General features: G+C 41.3%; 1 long non-coding RNA gene across 1 annotated transcript in view; it reads left to right on the forward strand.

The window, feature by feature from the left end:
• The window catches only part of LOC311517139, a 218,824-nt gene extending 213,823 nt beyond the window's left edge, over positions 1-5,001 (forward strand). The window contains exon 4 of the long non-coding RNA XR_014710614.1: positions 4,894-5,001. This is a non-coding gene — a long non-coding RNA (uncharacterized lncRNA). The remainder of the gene's footprint in view (positions 1-4,893) is intronic.
• The last annotated feature ends 18,318 nt before the right edge of the window (positions 5,002-23,319 follow it).

Consider the following 23,319-nt stretch of genomic DNA (forward strand, 5'->3'; position numbering starts at 1 on the left):
CCCCCCCCCGCCCCGTGAGAAAGGAAAATAGACAATTTTGGGGCAAACACAAAACTGTTTTTCCTACAAGTGTTGGAAAGCTTTATGCAAGTACATTTCTTGGAGATTATGCAGGGAAAGATATGTGGAAATTCCTTCTTTTTTCTGCAAAGCAGGATGCCAATTAACATCTAAATACAAAAAATCATAAACTCATAGAAATGTAGAGTTGGAAGGGACCTTGATAAGTCATCTAACCCAGCTGCCTGTGCTGAGGCAGGACCATCCCTGACAGGTTTTTGTGCAACCTAATCTTTAAAACTTCCAATGACATGGATTCTACAACCTCCTGTGGAAGCCTATTCCAGAGCTTAATTTACCCTTTATAGTTAGAAAGCTTTTTCCTAATATTTAACCTAAATCTCCCTTGCTACAGATTAAGCCTGTTACTTCTTGTTCTACCGTCAGTGGACATGGAGAACAATTGATCACCATTCACTTTATAACAGCTCTGAAAATATTTGAAGACTGTTATCAGATCTCACCCCCCCCAGTCTTCTTTACTAACATCTAAACATGCCCCACCCCCCTTTTTTTACCTTACCTTACATCGGGTTTTCTAAATCTTATAATTTTTGTTGCTCTCCTCTGGACTTCCTATTTTGTCCACATCTTTCCTAAACTGTGGTGCCCAGAACTGGACACAGTCCTCCAGTTGAGGCCTCACAGTGTCAAACACAATGGGACAGTTACCACCTATGTCTTTCATACAGCACTCCTTAGAAACAGATCCTTTCTCTGGCTGACTGAATCACGTAAGACTATATCTAATAAGAAAATGAATATACTAGATACAAGCACAGCTCGAGCTCAGCATCTAATGTATTTACTTCCACTGGTCTGTGTGGAATTAGTCAGTTCCTGGGCAGCTAGAAGTCCACTGATTTAAATGTATTTTTCTATTTTCTGTTTATATTCTAATATGGCCTAAAATAATTACAGTACCATGGGCATGGGTATAATTATATATATACATCTATATAAAGCATGTTGAATTTTAATATCCTGAATACAAGTATTTAGTAGCTGAGAGTCTTCAAAAATAAAAGATGTGTCAGAAGCTTATTCACTTATTTCTCAATATTGTTTTATTCAAGAGTAAGAACTGAGATTTTCAGGAGTGCCTACATGGCTATGGAGGATGAGTCTGATTGACTTCCAATGGGATTTTAGGTCCTTAGTCACCTTTGAAAATCCCACCAAAACAGCACCAACATGATAAAATCCTTAGGCAGACTATATCGTCCCCTTCTGAGGTAAAACACAATGGAAGCTGCTTTGGAGGGCAAGAAATCTCTGAGGATTGAGATCCTCTAAATCACCACAGCCAGAGGGTGGGGTTTGCCTTCAGAGAGAGAAAAGACCAAAAGGCTCACTGATAACCCTGGAAAATTCCAGATTATATATACAGGAGCTCGGGGAAACCTGCAAGGAATACAGTGCGCTACAACGCTGACTCCTGCTCTCAGCAGCCCCTCTGGTTCCTTAGGAGGATGCCTCCCTTGGAATTGTGCTGTCAGGGCGACCCCCCGATCACCACTGACCAGCTGAGTCTCAGAGGGAGGGAAAAGGTAATCCATGAAAAAGATGATACACCCCCAACTATCATCCTTCTGGCTAAGTGCTACGGGACTGGAGAGGGAGACTGATCTCTGCCCCACCCTGCCTACTCGTGGAGCGTGTGCCCTTGCAGCTGCAGACAGTTCCTGGGACTGCAGGTGGGTGGAAGTGGCTGAGCCTCTCCTTCGGTGCAGAAAGGGCAGAAGAAAGGGGGATACATGCACATGAAGCCAATGGAGCCACCTTGACAAGAAGCCAAAAGAGGTTCTGATGCCTAGGTGGCCCTAACTTCCTGTGGAATCCTAGGGATCTGCCATATTTGGGGGTCAGCCCTGACCCCATTTTCTACAAGAAGGTGAAAAATTCCATTCCCCTTCTATAATATGGGGACCTCCACATATGATGATCTCTTTTTTGTGAGACCTATCCTGTGGGATTTCCATGGAATGGAATAATCTGGGCCCTTGCCACACAAAACTCCCATTTAAGTCAACAAGAGTTTTGCCTCAATAAGGAATGAGTCAGGATTTAAGGTTTGGATCTAAGAGAGACACAAATGGAGGTTATTGGAGAGATGATCAGTCATCCAGCAATTGTTCAGACATTCATTTTTCTTATGACAAAAAGCCATGCCTATTTTCTCAATGTTCTCTGAGATTTGATTCCCCCCCCCCCCCATTTGTCCTTATAGACAGCCCTAGAGCTAAGGATCATTTGAGTGTAAAACATCTAGCACTCATAAAATGCAGCCCATTACCCCTGAAATGCTGGGAGATGCTGAGTAATCAGTTAATACACCGTGACAAAATATGACTACACATATCTGTATCAATTACATATTTCAACCTGTATTCCAAAATGTGATGTATGAGTTTAACCTCTAAAATGAGATGAGACCATTTCAACACACACACCTAAGGAAAGAAGGAGGCAGCCTTCTCTAGTGGCTTGCTTACATGGGAGATTTTTCCAGTTATACTGGTATAATAATGATGAAACCCCTATAACAATGAAGGTTACTACCAGTAACCAGAGACTTCAAGATGGACCTGCATATTTACACTTATGGGTACTGCACCACCTTATGGTGCCTTGTGGTAGAATCCTCTTCTAGCAGTGTCAGCTAGAAAGCTCCTGTACCTCAGCCCCCCTCAGCATCTTCACTCATAGCATGGAGGGCTAAACTCTAGCGAGGCAGAGCACCCTCTGCATGTCAGTTCCTTCCACCTCAAACCAGAGACAATTTGAGAACTCTGACAGAGAGGGGGGAAAGGATGGAAAGTGTAAATATGCAGAGCCATCTTGAGAACTCTAATTACAGGTAAGTAACATTCATTTCTTCTCTGAGTGACTCTGTATATTCCTATTTATGGTACAGATTGATAAGTGGTACTGAGACTAACTTGGAGGCTGGAACAGAGTCCTCATTGAATAAAGATTGAAGCACCATCTTGACAAACCAGCACATACACTAAAAGCCAATTCTGGGGTGACCACAAAGAGGTTATGGAGGACAGAATTAGCATATGAAGCAAAAGCTTACAGATATACCAGTTTAAATTCTCTCAAGTCTACTATTGGCCAGAAACTCCCCATCCTTCTTTTGCACCAGAACATATTGGGATTAAAAACCTTAAACCCCCTTTGGGTAACCAGGAACCTCCCTGATAGTTCTATCAGAAGCAACTTCTGCACTTCTGTGAGAAGAATTGCCTCAGGAGAGGAATCCCTAAAGAGGAATGGGTAGTGAGAGTTGGAAGGAGACAAATGTTTTGAATTGTTTTGTACAGCCCTTTTCCATGATTTCTAAGAACCACTGATCTGATGTAATCTGCCTCCATATGTTGTTGAAGTGTGCTAGCCTGTCTCCAAAGGAAGGGGAAGAAAGACAATAGTTGTCTGGCTCTGAAATCTCAATCATCTCATGCCAAATGAAGCTGGACAAAAATGCTGACCAGGACTGTTTGGTTTTGGAACCCTGATTGAAGGCTTTCTCTGTAAGGCTTCAAGTTGTTGGTATTGTTGACATCTTTGATTGGAAGGAAAGTGAGACATCAAGAGCTGGGAGTATTGATGCCTCTAATACCTGAAAGTGGGAGTGGAGGGCCTCCTTTGAGTAGAAGAGATCAACCCCAGAGATAGGGATGTTGATCTTGTGTCACTGAAATTTTCTAACTCATCAGTTTTTTTCACTAAAAAGACACTCCTCTTCAAAGGGGAGCTCTTCCAGCTTCCTTCTAGTGTCCATAAATAGCCAGGAGGACTGAAGTCATGCATGCCTCCGAATAGTCACAGCCAATGCCAGCGCTCCATCAGCAGAGTCCAAAGCACCGAAGAAGGCCCTGAGGGAATGTCTAGCTACATTCTGACCCTCCAATAAGATGGTGTTTCCCAACCTTCTCCTGCCATCAGGCAAATCTTGGAGGAAGGACCACATTTTCTCCCATAGATGGAATTGATAACAGGCCATCACTGCCTGATAATTCACTACGCTTATACAGAGGGGTAAGGAGTACACCTTTCTCCCCAAGAAGTCTATCTTTTCCCCTTCTTTATCATGTGGAATGAAGCATGGTTGCCTGGAACTAACCGTGTTGCTGGCAGAGGCCACCACCACCAAGTTGGTCAGCAGCTGGGTATGGAAGTAAGAGAACCCTTCAGAGAATATATGATGTAGTTTGTCCACCTTCTTAGAGACAGGTTGAGAAGAGCAGGGGGTTGGAACACAACACTTTTCCTGGCTGTAATACCCATCCAGGATGGGCAGTGATATCATACTCTTGGCAGAAGCACTTGGGATATTTATTACCAGGTGGGAAATCTCTTCAAGAGAAAGGGAGATTCAAGGTGGACACTATGCAATCTAACAGATAGTGGAACTGCATAGCACCCTTGGAAGGGGAGGAGGCTGAAGCAACCTCCACATGCTCATCTAGAGACAGTTCAGGCTTGAGGTCAGTTTCCAGGAGCCCCTTATCAAAATTAGGAGTTCTGTCTTCATCCTCTTCCTCAGACAGAATATCTGATACCACTGTCTGTAGTGTCACTGGACCTGAAGGGGTCAAAACCAACTATCTTTTGGCTTTCCACATTCTTTTCAGATGAAATACTACCTATCCATCTATGTGTGTGTGTGTGGGGGGGTGATAACTGAAGAATTCCTGAGGTGGTCCCCAACATTCACTGGCCTAAGAACTGCCAGTCTCCCTAACAACTCTGGTTTGGGAACATATCAGCAGGGAGAGGGCCAAACCTTGCTACAGATCTTAACTTTCTTCCTCTATTTTCCTCCAGGGTTCAGATCCAAGAAAGAAGTAATGGACATAGTAATGGATCTGGAGATTAGAATGGGAAACCTGATGTTTATGGAGACCCTGATAGAGTCCTAGGAGGAAGTAGTAGGAATTATTCCAAAAAACAGACAGAAGCAGCGTCTGGTCTCTTCTTCCTAGCAGGAGATGATAAAGACTACGCTGGAACCAAGGACACCTGCCTTTTTTTATGCACTGTACACTTCATATCCTGGATCTGAGATGTCCCAGAGCTGAATGATGGGCTTAGCCTGCCATAATGACAGAACTCTCTAGAACTGAAGAGGTAGCCACGACCAGAACAGAGGCTGGATGAGGAAACAATAGTGGGTCCAAACGTTCAAACATCATTGGATCTAAAAATACACAATGACTCATTTCCTTCCTTACTGAAACTGTAATCAGAACAGGTCTCTTCTTAGGAGCAGTAGAATTCCTATCCAAATCGGATGGATCAGAGAATTCTGAAGTGCAAGAACAGGCACTGCTAATACTGGCTGTCTTGTTCTTATGCTTCTTTTTCCTCAATGCCACAGCCCCTGAGGTTGAAGGTGCTGCTGGCCCTCCCTCAGGCACTGTTTTCATCCATCTTCTGAGGTCCAGAAGAGGCAGTCAGTCTCCCTAACAACTCTGTTCCTGAAGTTGCAGGAGTGACATCAGGGTTGGATCACTCTGAGAGACGAGGTATAGAACCAACAACAGACACTGAACTGGTGCTCGACTTTTCTTCCAGAACCAGGGCAGTGGGATCCAACCACACAGCCCTTTGCTTGGACATCTAGCTCTTTATGGGCTCGACTGAGGGCGCTTCAGGAACCAAGCCTGGCCCTAATACGGACTGTGGTTTCTTGGAAGGTTGAAGTCAACTGGAACTGAGGCCACTGGGGCTGAGGCTAGCTTTTTAGGATTTTGCAGCCAAAGCCTGGATGGGTCCAGAGGGTTTAGCCTTGAGGGCTTCCTTGAGTGGAAGGAGCTGAAGACAAGTCTCTCTGTCCTTGCAGGCTCGGTGTGTATGTGTGTGTGTGTTCATCAGACTGAACACCCAGATGATGAGTGGCCTTCTCCCAGACACTCCAGGCACTGCACTTTGTCGTCTGATACCAGGAAGATAGGTGAATGGGAAGTGGATCTCTTAAAACTCAGCTTTTTTTTATTTCTACAAGTCTGCCATACCCCAGAACCTAATTATTTGCTGACTATATAAACTAACACTGACACATTAACTAGAAGAAAACAAGACTCCAGCTTCAAAGAAACCACATCTGTTGTGGCATGTGGTTGGAAGGAACTGAGGTAGAGAGATGCTCCACTCCTATGTAGCCTCATCCTCAATGTGTCAGGATGCTGAGGGTATGAGAACACTATAGCTGACAACTGCTAGAAGAGGGTTCTACCACAAGGCACTGCAAGGTGGTACAGTAAATGGGAGTATGCAGAGCCACTCGAAAAAGAGTGGATGCTGTCCGAATGCAGATACACACCAGGTGAAATCAATCTCTAACATAGCCAGGTCCTTTGCCCATTAAAGTCATTGAGTAGGCAGCCAGTACATAGAATTCAGGATGAGTGTAATAGAATTGCAGCAGCTCAACTGCAGAAGCAGGCAAGTTGCTGCATTATCGGCTGGCCGTAAATAGCTAAGAAGCTGCTGGAAGCTTTCCTAAGTGGGAATTACAATAGTTGAGCCCTATGGTCACAGTGATAGGTATATGGGTTTCAGACTTATTGAAGAATAAATAAAAAATCATTCTGGATAAATTATACACTTTGTGGCGGGGATGAAGTTAAATAAACAAACAAACAGGGTTCTTCACTGCTTCCAAATGTGCCCATCACAGAATGGAAACAAGAAGGCAGAAAGCCTTCTTCTAACAATGATCCATTATACATTTCACAAGTTTAACATGAGTAGCTGTGAAACATCCAGTCAAAGATACCATCCAAACATCTCTTCATAGTAGAGACCAGTGTGCTAAGCTCCATGAGGCAATGTACGTACAGCCAGCATTCAGATAGGTTACTGCCAATAGGCAGTATATGTTAGGTTTAGGCATAACATAGAATCTTTTTCAGGGGCACTACATTTCAAACCTCCTGGAGAAGGCACACTTTTCTCACTACCACCAGTTAACTTCTGCCTTACATATGTGACTAGAAAGTCTGGAGAATAGCTCCAGATAGATCAGCCATGTTCCATAGTTACCAAACAACTTATTATCCCTGTCTTCAAGAGCTGCTTTGAAGTCTAGTGTAATCAAAATAACCATTGACCCAAACCTAAAATCAGCTGAAGTTCATTCACACTGCTAACTAACATACTTTGAATCCAGACTGAGACTTCGAGCTTGAGTCTCATTTATGCTGTTTTATCCTGCCAGAGTGAAGTGGCCACAGTCAAAATGGAACCAAAGTTTAGAGGGAGACTGTGGAATCTGAAATACCACTGAGTGGTAACTCTTGGTAAATACTGGTTTCAGAGTAGCAGCCATGTTAGTCTGTATTCGCAAACAGAAAAGGAGTACTTGTGGCACCTTAGAGACCAATTTATTTGAGCGTAAGTTTTGAGCGTAAGCTTTCGTGAGCTACAGCTCACTTCATTGGATGCATCAAATAAATTGGTTAGTCTCTAAGGTGCCACAAGTACTCCTTTTCTTTTTGCTTGATATTGTGATATTCTCCAAAGCACCTGCATCAGTTTATCTGTTGGCTACTGCAATTATACCCACCCCTACATGGACACACTTTGCTTGTATACATTTGCTTTAGCCGCTGTGTCACAATTAGCTGAATTAAACAATCTTTATTGGACAAGAAAATAGATATATTATACCAAACTAATGGACAAGAAATGGGAGCAAATGTTTTGTTGGCTCCATTTTGCTTTATAGTTAAAAAGGCCAAAGATGACAAAAATACCGCTTGGTTCAGAAGCCTACAAATTCACTGGATTTAGTATTCACAGCCATCTGCCAAAGAAGATAATATTCTTTGTTCACTGAGCCAGTCTAATACCATTTCTAATGATTAGCTCAGAGATAACATGCAAGTGTACTTGCAATATTTTGCAATGAATTTCCTTATTCAGTTGAAACATTTCTCACAATTAATAAATATTTTCAAACAAATGTTTTAATTTTCTAATGCATTTCCTCTCTTTTCTCATATGTGATACTGATGAGAGCTGGGTGTATTTAGGGGGGGAAGAGAGAACAGGCTTCTTTGCAAAATTCTAGCAGGAGGGAGGACTGGGTAGTTTTTTTTGCCAGAAGTGAAAGCCAGCATTTGCCAGCAAAAATTACTTTAACTTCATGTAGAGGATAATGGGCTGAATACAAGGTATTATGAACAGCACTTTAAAATTAAATGGATAGATCATAAAATCTGAGGATATTTTGTAAATTTAAAAATCTAAACATTGTAAAATCTAAATATTTACTAAATTATTTTATTTTGCCTATTTCAAATATATATATATTTCACCTAAGAGGAAGCTTTACTCCAACAAAGTAATCCTATTGAAACTGATGGTTTCATTTTTTGGATCCAAAGAATTATTCTTCCCCACTGCTGCACATGAGAATCTGGAGAATTTTATGTATTTTATGCACTCTAACACTAGTTTAACATCATTTTTATATGCATCTGTCTATGTAAATATTTAGTAGAGAAGCTGAATACTATTATTTTAAACAAATATAACCAAAATAATCAAAATTCTCAGCTTCATTTTGGATAACACACAAGTTCAATGAAGCAATGTTGATCACTAATGAAAAATATTAAAACAAAATTGGGAGTTTGATCTTATGGTCAGAGAACAGGAAGAGAAGTCCTGGGGTCTGTTTCTAACTCTTTCACTGCTTCACTCTTTATTCTTGGGTAAACCACATAATAGGGATAATCATTACATGCTCACATGGATGTTGTGAATTTTATCTTATCTCAGGCACCTGAGGTGACACCAGGAAGAGAGAACGTTACTGAGGATGCCAAAAGCCAGACCATATAAGTCAAACCCAGCATCTTGATTTGCACCTGAAATGAACTGGAAGCCAGTGCAAATCACCATTCTGAAGGGAACAAAGGCATAACAACTATCTAAATCTGGAAAGAAAGGTCACAGTTTTCTTGCAAATTGTAGATGGGCAAAAACCACAACACTCCTGGCCACTCTTCCTAAGTAAATATTTAGAAGTACCTAATGATCCAAACGCTGCCCCCGAGAAACAAACCTGAGTTAACAAGAGATGAGCAAACTCATTCAATTCCTATAAGCTTTTCCATTTCCCGAAGTTCATTAATTGAGCTAGATCATCAGCCAGCTAGCTCACATCTGATCATGGCTTGAGGCTGGCAAAAGGAGTTTACTACACTGTCTAGGTCTGAAGAAATACAGACATATGATAGATTTGGGTATCATGTGCATCCTGAATGCATTGATGTAATTATTTGTATTATATATTACAGTCAATGTGTGTACCACTGCATCTTTTTTCCTTTCTCAAAAAGATTCAGTTCCATTCATATCTCAGCATTAAAATGTAATTGATATTTTACACAAAAGACAGTACTTTGAAAGTTATGGTTCCCACAGCAACAACTACTTAGCTACATTGCACATATATATTAAGAGCCTGATCCTGAAATGATCCTTGAGGGAGATTTCATTGATACAGTAGCAGTTCTGAATGTAAAGAGTTTGTATTATGGAGCTCAAAGGCATTTCAGCTAACATCATTTAGCAACTGCTACATAGAGAGCAGAATCTGAGTTGTTGGAACCGTAAGTATAAAAATTCAGGGGTTTTGTCTTTGCTAAATCAAACCAAAAGATTTATATTAATGTTAGTACTTAATTTTAGTACTTAATGAAACTTCAGTTCCATCAGTTACATACTAAGGTTTGAAAGTATACTGTGCCTGAAGCAAATATAATTTAACCTCAGTAAAAACAGCATTGATCCATCTTCTTATAGTAAGAGATTTGAAAATTATCAAAACACCTGTCTGTGCCAGCAGCTACAGAGGACCCTTCACAAATCTATTTCATATTTTTATATAAAAAGAATGAATTAATTTAAAATAAAAGCAGGGCAAAAAGTTCAGAGAGTTGCTTATTCCACATCTGAGCCCCTAAAGAGGATAATCTGTATTTTTCTCTGAAAGACTAGAAGATCATGGGGTTTAGCTATGGGATATATGATCTAATGACCTGAAACCTAGAGAGAGAAAATATGACCTCAGTAATAAGATAGACCATTTCCAGTAAAGCCAGTTTCTCTTCTCGCAAAGCCATAAAGGATAATGTTTTACCTTTGTTTATCAAATTTCAATGCTCAAAAATTGTCACTGAATTGAAATTAATAGAGAGATGTGAATTCTATGAGTACGTTGAGTGATGGTCAAAAGCAAACTACAGGTGCTTGTGGAACATGCACAAGCAAACAATTACTTACTAAAGTATTTCAGAAAAATGTAACATTCGTGATTAGGCATACCTGCAAATATTGCACTGCATTATTATTGGATTAAGACACTTCTAACAGTGAGTGGTGAATAGTATAATATATGACATCTGGATCTTCTGCTAAAGTAAATCTGTAGTAAACCCTGAAGAATTGAATTTAGTAAATTCTCAACACAAATTTTGATTTAAAATATCTTTATTTAGAAAGATCAGCTTAGTCTAAATTCTAATCTTATTCACCTGCATTATTGAATGGCCTTCTATATTGTCTTGAGATTTTAAACTACTATAATACATATATATATTATTCCAGCAAATTGTAACAATAAGGGTAACATACGGTAGTACTATCAATTTTTATGCTGAATTTCCCATTGTATTCAATTGGGAGTTCTAGTTACATTTTTTAAAATCTACAAACGTGTTGTGATATAAGGAGTTGGGTTAAAAATCTAGATGGACTTGGAACACTTCTTCCTATTATTTGGCTTTATTTTCAGACTTGGGCTGTTTGACTAGGCATCTAAGGCCAGATTTGTAAAAGGTATTTAGATGCCTAAAGATGCAGATAAAAGCTATTGAAAATCCAACGAGGTGCCTACATGCCTAACTTTGGTGCCCAGGTGCTTTTGAAAATATCACTAGATACCCCACAAACTGGACCCTAAATACTTGCTTTAGGAACCTAAATCAACACCCTTATGACTAAAATTCAGATTTAGGTGCCCATTTAGGTGACTAATTTTAGCTTTTCAAACTGAAAATTGGGAGCTCACATGGATTTATATCGGATCACTGGTGCTCAAATAGGCAATAGTAATAATCCTTTTTTGTCACATTTTAGCGCACAGTTTGGGTGTGGAAATCCTGCACAGACCATTATCCCCTGTGGAAGTATAACATTGTGGAAGTATAACATTGTATAAGGGGACATGCTGGATACATTGTATATGAGAGGGCATGCCAAAACATGTTACAAAGTATCTGAGGGAGCACACGTAGGGACAGTTAGCTTTTGAATGGAGAAGCAATTAAGATAGAGCCAGCACGTCTAAGAAGCAGGCATCAGAATGGAAGGTGTGAAGGGCAATTAGTTAAGTTAACTGGAAGCTGGTAAAGGAGATTGTTAAGGATGGCAGGTAATTGAAGATACGTGACTGGTCTCAGGGATCTCGAAGGGTGGTGACTAAAATCTTTTTCTTCTTTTGTCTGTAACTTCTCTGTAACTTGTTCTCCAAAAAAACTGTATAAATTAAAAGACACAAGCCCCACTTGGGGGGCTCACTTCTAAATGTATTAGCAGAGCAGATTTGCTAATAAAACAGAGTGGTCTGATAAATTGTGAGTCTGAGTCAAACTTTGACACCCCCAAATCATACATAAACAAACAAGTGATAGTCCTCACTGGAAAAAAAAGGAGCAAAGCTCTCTGTGATCCTGGACAAAAGGATCCAATGTATTTGGTCAGCATACTGATGTCATTCAAATAAGATCTTTTTATGATTCACTGCAGAAGGGACATCTTGTCTGGGCTCCTCACAATCAAAGAACTGAATGCTTTGTTGCTAGATGGAGGCAAATACAGTAAACAACTTCCCTAAACTCAGCAAAGCTTTAAAAAAAATCATGTATGGATATCCTATAAAATTGAAACTTATTGCCAAAAAAATTTACATGAATTTAGTTTGATGTATTCTGCTGCCACTTTTCCTAAAGATGGAAGAATAACTCCAGAAAATTAAGGATTTAGAATTGATAAAGACACCAGTGGATGAGCCTACAGATTGTGGTTTCCATGTTGTGCTGGCCCTAAAATTAACAGAATAAGTCAAGGGTCCTGATTCTCATTAACAGAAAGGCCGCTTTATACCAGTAAGTTACTTTTACATCCACTTTAATGCCCCTATAGAATGAAGAGCTGTGTTCTGCTAGTGTAAAAGACCCTTATTGTATATGAGAGTCAAGATTAAGATTTGTACACCACTCTTTGATTTGACTGAATCAGAGAGGTCTGTGGGGTAAATATATCCTATACTCAGTGAACCAGCTTCAAGTAATGTGGGGATGCTAAGGTGTTTTTTTTAAATCAGGAAGCAAAAGTAAGGCTATTGACAAATGCCATTATCAATTGACTTACGTTTAACATTTATTAGGCCATTTGAAGCAGGTTGTCTTAATCATCTCCTACTTATGCTATCGTCTGTCCCTGAAAATCCTATTAAAAGGAGTGATTTGTTAGATGAATATTTCAGGTAAATCCCCAGAAATTCGTAACAGACAAGACAATTAGAGATTCTTAAATAAGTTAAAGCATCTATAATTGCCAGGTTATTTTGCTATAAAGGTCATATTCAAAAGACTATGCAGTTTCTAAGACACCTTATGAGCTGTATCGGAACTGAGCCAATAACTTACAGGCCACTGTAGAAGCACAAGCACAAACTGTACTGAAGTATGATGATCACTGAACCAATTCATTGCATTAGCATATTTAGCTCAGACAACCAAACCCTTTAAAGTTGAAAGGATCAATGCTTTGGAGAAAGCAGTAAGTATTTAATGAGTTCAAGGGAAAAAAAATGATGGCAGCATCAGTTTTAGCTTTCCCTATAATCTTGAGTATAATCAGGGGCCAGATTGTTTTGCTCTGATACAAGCAAAATTCCCAAATTAATGAGAGTTTTGCATTATTAAGGAGAACCAAGCTGGGAGTATGTAGTGAAGATTTATTTTTTGGTTTGCAAGCAATGCTGTTACAGAGACAACCAGGGGTTCAGAGGAGACATTATACATAAATCATGTGGCTACCAAACAGGTGTGAATGCTTTAATTTTCGGTTTTGAAACAACTTTTTGTTTACATTTTTAGAATGTTATAAAATTTAATATAAAATTTTAAAAAATGGAAACCAGAATGACATATTTTGATCAACCTGAAATGCACATTTTTGTCAGAATTTCAGTTCATGAGGAATTTCAATTTTTTATATATATATATATATATATATATCATTCTATTCCAGAATGAAGAAATTTCAGAATTGCAAAGCTCTCCCCAAAACGAAAAATCCAGTTTCTATACAGCTCTAATAAGCACCTTTATACTGGTAATTTATTCTGTGTCCACAAAGAGGGTTGGGGACTGAGTGGGCTGCAACACTAATTATACTCGTAGTGTGTATCTAGACAAGACATAAGTAAATCACAAAATTCTGATATCTTTGTTAATTTCAAAGAATTTGGAAAACTTTCTGTGACTAATATGATGGATGGATGCATACCATGTTAAAGAGGTTTTCTACATATGTAAATATCATGCAAAAGTAGGTATTGGAGATACCTATGGCAAAATTATAATAAGGCCTGAATGACTTAGGAGCCTAAAATCCATTTTCAAAATTGATTTAGGCATTTAGGAGCCTAAGTCCTATGGACTTCAAATGACACTTAAGCTGCTAAATGCCAAAGTGCATGTCTACATGGCAATGAAAAACCTGTGGCATCAAGTCTCTGCAGGGCTCAGCTGTGGGGCTAAAAGCAGCAGGGCAGATGTTCCCGCTTGGGCTGGAGCTCAGGCTCCAAGACAATCTCCCTTTTCTGGGTTTCAGAGCCCAGGCTCCAGTCTGAGGCTGAATGTCTACACTGCTGTTTTTAGCCCCATAGTTTGAGACCCAAGGGTCTGAGTTAATTGAACCAGGCTCTGAGACTCAGAGCTGTAAGTTTTTCTTTGCAATGTAGCTCTACCTTAGTGTCACCTCTGAAAATAGGATTAAGGTGTCTTTGAAAATATTGTCACTAGTCTAGAGCAAGCAACAAATGCTTCAGCAAAATGTGAACCAGCGATAGTATTACGAACTATATTTTAGCCAGAATACATTATGTTAAAAGACTTGTGAAAGAAGGCCTAGAGTCCATCAGAAGTTACAGCCAACGACACTATAAAGTTATTCCACGCTTCCCATGATAAGATTCTGTTTTTAGCTGCCAAACTTAAACCATTAGAACTGAAATTTTCTATGATAGGTATCTGCCGCAAGCTGATGATTATTAATTGTTATGATTATTTTAAAAGTTTCAAGCTAAAATGATTCATCGTTTCTCAGAATGAGAACTGGGAAAATATGTTTTGCTCACATTAAAAATAAGTGTTTCATTGAGAAGCATAGGCTAAAGCCCTTAAAGCCCAAGGAAAAGATATGAACTGGTTCACTGTATTGTTAATGGAGCCACCTTGTGGGTATGAAAGGTGATGTATTACTTGATATTCCCTTGGAGGGTGGCTGGGGACCAAAACCTGGTCGTGGGGGTGGGGAACCCTTAAGTTCCCTATAGGCAATTGATTTTTTTTTTTTTTTTGGTGAACCTTACACGGGTGCTACTCCCTGAAAAGGGGACGTGAAATCCCATAGTTAATCACCCCCCACACACAAATATGCCACATGCACTTTATTACGATAATACCATAGGAAACCATGAACACCTTAAGCCTAACTGGCAGTGGTGCCCGTGCCCATGGGATCACCCCCAGCTTGCCCCCCTACCCCGCCTGTGTTCCGCACCTCATGACCTGCTTCAGCTGAGCCAAACCTGCGTTGGTACTCCACCCACCCCTAGTCCTGTTTTCCCCTTGCGATCGTCCCCTACCGCTCCGGCAAGGACGGGCCGAATGGGTCCCAAAGCAAACCTCACACACGTGCTTGAATCTACAGGGGCTGAGAAAGCAACCATCGTTATTGAATGCCCAGCAATTATTATTCTGTGACTCGTGCCCCTCCTGAGCTTGCAGTGGAAGGAATAGGCCACTTATCCGTGTGAACTTCTGGTGCCGGTGGAGTCATCCACTCTAATCACAGCATGTGATGTGGCATGACCCACTGGATCCCAGTTTGTGTTGCTGCCCTTAATCGAAACTGCTCGTCATAATTAAACCAGGACATGCCCCCAAACGTACTGTATGCCCGCCTGACTATATCCACATACTTAAACAAGGCTGAGCGCCTCTCCGGGTAAACCTGTACTAGAACACCTGCATCGATAAGGAAGGCAGCCTCCCCATTTTCCCACGTTCTAGGCACCCGTGGCTGCTTGGGCCACTCCTTATGCTGTGTGCTCTGCCCGTTACTTTCTGTCAACACCTCCCTGTATCAGAGGGATAATATGTCCATGTACTCCCCTCTCAGGATTTTACCCTTAGTTGTACTGAGCAGGTGAACTCCCATTGGGTCACCCACCCCAGTATAACCGTACTCGGGACTGATTTATGGGCCCCACACACACAGGAAGCTCAACTCTATTCCAGAAGGTTATCTGTCTTAATGACCGGTGAGTTGACATGTGCCCAGGGGTTTCAACCACACCACTTCCCCCCTCACCCATGCTGTGGGTCTGCCCAACCTGCCTGTCTCCAGACTCCCAAACTCGTGCCCATGATGGTCCTCTCCTCAAACCCAGGCCAGACCCATCACACACAGATGCCTGAAGTTGTCACAGCAACCTAAGATTAGCTTGCAGCAGCTGTGCAACACCATTAGTGTCCCCAGCAGGGGTGCACCCTCCAGATGGGTCTGATATGGATTCCAGAACTCCCATTCCTGCCCTTGGATTATTTGTTACCCTGCAGGCTCACTCCTGTTCCCCTCAAGTACAGTCTGAGATGGACAATTTGAGCCAGGATCCTACACCTCCCTGAGGCCCATGCAACCACCACACATTGTCACATTGCAAGGCAGAATATCACCTCTGCCACCTGTCCCCCCAACCTCTGCCTGTTGCAGAGCACACTCACCCCTGGAATCAACCTCACCCCCATCTCCTGAGTTCAGTGTAGAAGAACATCCTGGTTCTGGGCAGCCCAGTACACTTTGGAAGCCCAGCAGTGCTGTGGAAACCATCTCAGAAACAACCTCACTGACCACTTGCCGCAATTGGCTACTGACTAACCCACCATCAAACACAGCCTGCTCACCTGCATGTGTGGTTGCTTCCCCTGGAGCATCCTCTTTCCCCAGTGCATGAGGCTGCTCTTGGTGATCTAACACACCACTATGGGTTTCCCCAACCCCTGTTCTGAACAACCCATAAGAACATAAGAATGGCCATACTGGGTCAGACCAAAAGTCCATCCAGCCCAGTATCCTGTCTACCGACAGTGGCCAATACCAGGTGCCCCAGAGGGAGTAAACCTAACAGGTAATGATCAGGTGATCTTTCTCCTGCCATCCATTTCCACCCTCTGACAAACAGAGGCTAGGGACACCCTGGTGTGGTAAGCCCACCCCTGGACCACCATTTACCCCCACTAGAACTGCCCTGTGCAGCGTTTGCTACCCCCACTCCTAGCGAAGGTAAATTTCTCCCAGTGCTAATCTGGCCATGGCAGGAATGCAGTGAAACCCGATTCCCCATGCCTGTGGCTAAAGCAGGGCTGGGACAAGAAAGGTGTTTTCAATGACAGAGCTTGCACCTTTAAAGCCTTCCGCCCTTACATTCCAAGGGGTTAAGTCAGTGCTGCAAAGCTGACTGACACCACCTTTTTGTAGCAGTTTCTGACCTTGTTTCTCCTCCTCCCCACCATCGAACACTACTATCTTCCTCTGGCAAGTCTGCACAATGTCCCATCCCTCCCCGCACTTTCAGTGCAGGGCAGTCATTTTCCTAAAAAAAAAAAATGTTTAAGTCAGGAAATTCCTGGCCAGCTCTAGTCTCAGGTAAAATGGAGGCAACCCATATCACTAGCCAAAACTTGGCCAGTATATCTTAATGTTTTGTAATTTTTGGCATATATCATGGAAAGGAGCATATAATCATAGTTAGCCAGTAGGTGGTATGAGAGAGCTAGTTAATATGGAAGGAAAGTATTTGTACAGTTCTATGATTGCACAAATAATATTCTCTTTTTTACTACAATTGCTAGTGTAGAAGGTCTTGTTCTTCATAATAATTCACGTAATAATCTAGGTTTTACTTTGCTTTCAAGACTTATTGAGCTTAAGTTGAAGCTCCTTTTGAACTTCTATCTTCCTTTTCTGGGTGAGGTGAAACTGGTATTTTCCACATTTTTTATTGTAATACTTCTGCAGCATGACCTTGTAAAATCTGAAATATTTTGCTTTTCACTTAGTGAATGTGACATAAATTCTTATCCTTGTGCTTTGTATAGGCTCCAGAACTCAGATTGCTTTTAGAGAATCAAAAGTTCAATAAAAACCTGAAAGAACAACAACAACAAAAAACCCACCCACTTTTTATGCCTGATCATGACAGTGCTTCAGATCATTCCCATATAAACCAGTCCCTCCCATCCCAAGAACAGATATGTAAATCAAACTTTATATTTAAAAAAAATATATAGATAGTGTATACTATTTTTATTTGAGTGTCTTGTATTTGTATCTTCTTGTATTTGTAAATTCCTTCCCTGACTTAAAAGTTAATCAGATGTAATAGAAATCTAGTGCTGTCACTAAATAAAAAAAAAAATAGGTTGCTTTTTAAAAAGAAAAACAAGGGTTTTAAAGACACAGGTACAGGGTTTCTAAATAATAAGTAAAAGTAAAATAAATCTAGTTTATTATAGTCCTCATTTTTAGATAAATCCCTCTATAAATATGTGTAAATATCACCTGTAGCCACTGCCATTTTATGGGACTATATCAAAGAAAGAAAAGTAAGACTGTATGATATAGATAGCAGAATAGTAGTAATCCATATATTTTTGGTTTTAATTCTGAGGGTTCAATTAAATTAATGGGGGTAAATCGCAAAATGTTTGGATGAATGCCCCAAAATGCACAGGTTTATCTAAATATATTTATCTCTTTGATCTAGAAATTAGTCTGAAAATCTCATAAAATCTAGCTTCATTGCAAGATTTCCAGAATATTCTGGTTTTGGCCAGGAAATAAATACTATGAAAAGAAGGCATACAATAAAAATAGGTCATTCCTCTTTGGGCCAATCATCATGGAGCCAGATTGCCAACTGTTGTAGCTTGATGTAACTCTGTTGACTTCAGCAATTTCAACAGAGCTATGCCAAGTGATACCAGATGAATATTTGGCTCAGGAAGTGCAGAATGTACGTGTAGATTTAAAAACAAAAAACAAAAAAACAAAAACATTGAAAGGTTAACGAGACATTTGCAAGTCCCCTAAAAGTTTTGGTTCAGGATTGGAGTTGGGTGATGGAGCACATTAAGTCTTAACCGATCTTATTAACCATCCATAATATATATCTGTCTCATAATAATGAGCGTTACAAATGTCATAGCTTCTGTTGCATTTGGAACTGTAGGTTGATGCAGGTAATGACTACTGTAAAGAGTTTCACCCTTAGGAATAAGACTCAGTACATTGACAAAGGAAAAGACCTTTCAATTGGCATGCTATATCTGTTAGCATACTGTTATATGAAACCTGGCACTGGCATTATTACTACCACCAGGATAGGCACTGATGCAAAGATGCAAAACAAATGGGAAAAGCTGCAAAGAAGAATGAGAGGATGAAATGAAAGTAAAGGACACTTTCATAAAAAAACCTAAAGGTAAAAAAATGTATGTGCTAAATTAAAATAATGTGGCTTTTTAGAAATTATTTCATAATGATGTGTGCTTATCCCCATTTGATTTATTTATAGCTCTTTAATTCATTCCATCTCCTAATAAGCAGCTTGTTAATATGCAGGTATATAAACTACACTAGTTTGTGGTAATTGGCTAATCAATCAAAGAATACTCATTTATTTCATATACTCTGAAGATGTATGGAGGTCATTTTAATGTTAAGCAAATACCTTTAAGCAAGCCCAAGAGAGAAGTTAAGGCAGAAGCGATACAAACATTTAGTTCCCATGGCCACATATAGTATTTATATTTTGCCATTAAATACTGTATGTTGATTTTGTTGAGCCTCATTCTAATGCAATGCATAAATGTTATATACTAGCATATGGTTTCTACATAGGGGTATGCTGCAATTAGTGTTGGAAACACTATTTATCTATGCTGTCTAAGTTAACTCTGTCATCTGTATCAATGATCCATGCATAACAACAGTTTTTGTGCTTAAGTATTGTTCATGCATACTGATGTTTATCCCTAGTATACAAATGAACACTAGAATGCATAAGCAAATATTTACTGTTAAGAATATTTTGCAATGCAATTTTGCTTGTGTATTACATATTTGTTACTTAGCTTTATATGTGGATAATTGCAGTCACTGACAACAATCAAATTAGTAATTAGTGTGTCTAGTATTTGTGTCCATCCTAATTTCATGGGTTTAGTATATTCAAGACATTTAGATAAAATTGGCCTGGCTTATACTTATTCAGCAAAATCTTGAAGCCCTTGTTCAAATTTTATTCAAGACTTACTCAAGCTTCCAGATAAGCCAACAGAATTTTTTAGTAAAACCTGAGTAGAAACTAGAGCTAAGCATATACCACAAACAATATTCACGAACATTAATCAGAACTGCTAACCCCAACCATTGACAAAGATTTTAGAAGTAGACATACAAATGAAAGGGTGGATTTGGGAGATGTTAAAGAAAAAGAAGTAACAAGCCTTAGCCAAAGACTGGATAAGGTGGAGGAGAAAGAACAGTTCAAACTATAGCTGAAATAGCCAGTTTAGGAGATGGGAAGGATATTGGAAATATCACCAAATGCTGTAGAACAGAGAAAGAGAAGGTGGTCAGTGTTGAGTAGTGACTTGTCCTCAGTCCATGGAGGACCCAATGCCACACCCAGAGTCTCTTTCCAAGGACAGTTTTATTTCCCAAACATAAGCAAACAAACACAAGAACAGTTCCTCAGACCACCTGGACTACAGCTCTCTGGGGATTTTCTCTTTAGCTTTCTTAGTCCTTCCTGCTTCAGGGCCTACTGCAGGATTCTTCGTCACTCCTTGAACTGAGCACCACCTCTCATGGCTTTCTGCCTGGAGGCCCTTCCCCCCCAGCAGGTTCCCACTTCCTCCTCTTCCAGGGGACTCCCTGCCACTTCTGCTTCCCCCTTCCTTACTGACAGCCTGACATTTTCTGCCCAAGGTGCTGCCACACTCTTTTAATTGGCCAAACCAGGATCACCTGTTCTACCACAAGGGCAGCTAGACCTGCTTCCAACTACTCTGTCAGAAGGAAAGATAAATTTAGATCTGGGAAGAAGGCATTTAAAATAGCAATAGGACACACAAGAGATGTCCGAGAATGATTTGGGCTTTGAGATTGGACAGCGGGAAAGGGGAAAGGAATATAAAGGAAGATCTGAGAATCATCTGTAAAGAAACAGTGGACTGTAAAATTTTAAGACTGAATCAGCAAGGAGCAACATAGCAATTATACGGAATCGCAATGATAAAATACAGCATACTTAACCCAATTACCCAAGAGCGCCTCATCTTGGAATGAGAATATCCAAAGTATGCTCCTGTCATGACTCCCAGTAGTGAGCTCTGGCACTGGAAGCACAAATGAACTGCTTGGGTATCAAAACTGGCAGCATTGAGAGTTTTAGCAGCCAAATTGAAGAAGTTCTACTTGCCATTTTATACTAATTCAAGCAATTTCTTTCTCGTGATTGTAGCAGATCACCATTTAGTATGCATTATAAACCATCTAAGAGTATGTCTACACTACAAAATTAGGTCAAATTTATAGAAGTCAGTTTTGTAGAAAGCGTTTTTATACAGTCGATTGTGTGTGTGTCCACACAAATGCTCTAAGTGCATGTAGTCAGCAGAGTGTATCCACAGCACCGAGGCAACCATCGACTTCCGGAGCATTGCACTGTGGGTAGCTATCCAACAGTTCCCACAGTCTCTGCTGCCCATTTGAATTTTGGGTAGAAATCCCAGTCCCTGATGGGGCTAAAACATTGTCGCGGGTGGTTCTGGGTACATATCGTCAGACCCCCCTTCCCTCCCTCCTTCCGTGAAAGCAAGGGCAGACAATCGTTTTGCACCTTTTTTCTTGAGTTACCTGTGCAGACGCCATACCATGGCAAGCATGGAGCCCACTCAGCTAACCGTCACCGTATGTCTCCTGGGTGCTGGCAGATGCGGTACTGCATTGCTACACAGCAGGAGTTTATTGCCTTTGGGCAGCAGACAGTGCAGTATGACTGGTAGCCGTCGTCGACGTAGTCCTGGGTGCTCTTTTAACTGACCTCAATGAGGTCAGGGGCACCTGGGCAAACAAGGGAGTGACTCAGCCATGTCATTACTCATTTAAGTTTCGTCTCATGGCGATTGAGTCCTACCGGCAGTGCACTGTCTTTTAGTCAGCAGCCAGCAGAAGATGATGGCCAGCAGTCACACTGCACCGTCTTCTGCCGAGCACCCAGGAGATGAAGATGGCTAGCGGTCGTACTGCACAGTCTGCTGCCAGCAACATGAATAAAGATAGATGAAGTGAATCAAAACAAGAAATAGACCACATTTATTTTGTATTCATTTTCTCCTCCCTCCCTCCGTGAAATCAACGGCCTGCTAAACCCAGTTTTGAGTTCTATCCTTGAGGTTTGAGTTCTATCCTTGAGGGGGCCATTCTGTTTCTCGCAAAGCCACCCCTTTGTGGATTTTAATTCCCTGTAAGCCAACCCTGTAAGCCATTTCGTCAGTCGCCCCTCCCTCCATCAGGGCAGACAATCGTTCTGCGCTTTTTTTCTGTGCAGACACCATACTACGGCAAGCATGGAGCCCACTCAGATCACTTTGGCAATTAGGAGCACATTAAACACCACACGCATTATCCAGCAGTATATGCAGCACCAGAACTTGGCAAAGCGAAACCGGGCAAGTAGGCGACGTCAGCACAGTGACAAGAGTGATGAGGACATGGTCACAGACTTCTCTCAAAGCACGGGCCCTGGCAATGTGGGCATCATGGTGCTAATGGGGCAGGTTCATGCGGTGGAACACCGATTCTGGGCTCGGGAAACAAGCACAGACTGGTGGGACTTCATAGTGTTGCAGGTCTGGGACGATTCCCAGTGGCTGCAAAACTTTTGCATGCGTAAGGGCACTTTCATGGAACTTTGTGCCTTGCTTTGCCCTGCTCTGAGGCGCAAGAATACCAAGATGAGAGCAGCCCTCACGGTTGAGAAGCAAGTGGGAATAGCCCTGTGGAAGCTTGCAACGCCAGACAGCTACCGGTCAGTCGGGAATCAATTTGGAGTGGGCAAATCTACTGTGGAGTGATGCAAGTAGCCAATGCAATCAAAGATCTGCTGATATCAAGAGTAGTGACCCTGGGAAATGTGCAGGTCATAGTGGATGGCTTTGCTGCAATGGGATTCCCTAACTGTGGTGGGGTCATAGACGGAACCCATATCCCTATCTTGGCACCGGAGCACCAAGCCAGCGAGTACATAAACTGCAAGGGGTACTTTTCAATAGTGCTGCAAGCTCTGGTGGATCACAAGGGACGTTTCACCAACATCAGCGTGGGATGGCCGGGAAAGGTACCTGACGCTTGCATCTTCGGGAACTCTGGTCTGTTTCAAAAGCTGCAGGAAGGGACTTTATTCCCAGACCAGAAAATAACCGTTGGAGATGTTGAAATGCCTATAGTTATCCTTGGGGACCCAGCCTACCCCTTAATGCCATGGCTCATGAAGCCGTACACAGGCAGCCTGGACAGTGGTCAGGAGCTGTTCAACTACAGGCTGAGCAAGTGCAGAATGGTGGTAGAATGTGCATTTGGACTTTAAAGGCGCGCTGGCGCAGTTTACTGACTCAGTTATACCTCAGCGAAACCAATATTCCCACTGTTATTGCTGCTTGCTGTGTGCTCCACAATATCTGTGAGAGTAAGGGGGAGACATTTATGGCGGGGTGGGAGGTTGAGGCAAATCGCCTGGCTGCTGGTTACGCGCAGCCAGACACCAGGGCAGTTAGAAGAGCACAGGAGGGTGCGGTGCGCATCAGAGAAGCTTTG

This window comes from Lepidochelys olivacea (assembly GCF_965140295.1).
Source record: "Lepidochelys olivacea isolate rLepOli2 genome assembly, chromosome: 2".
NCBI classification, from domain to species: Eukaryota; Metazoa; Chordata; order Testudines; family Cheloniidae; genus Lepidochelys; species Lepidochelys olivacea.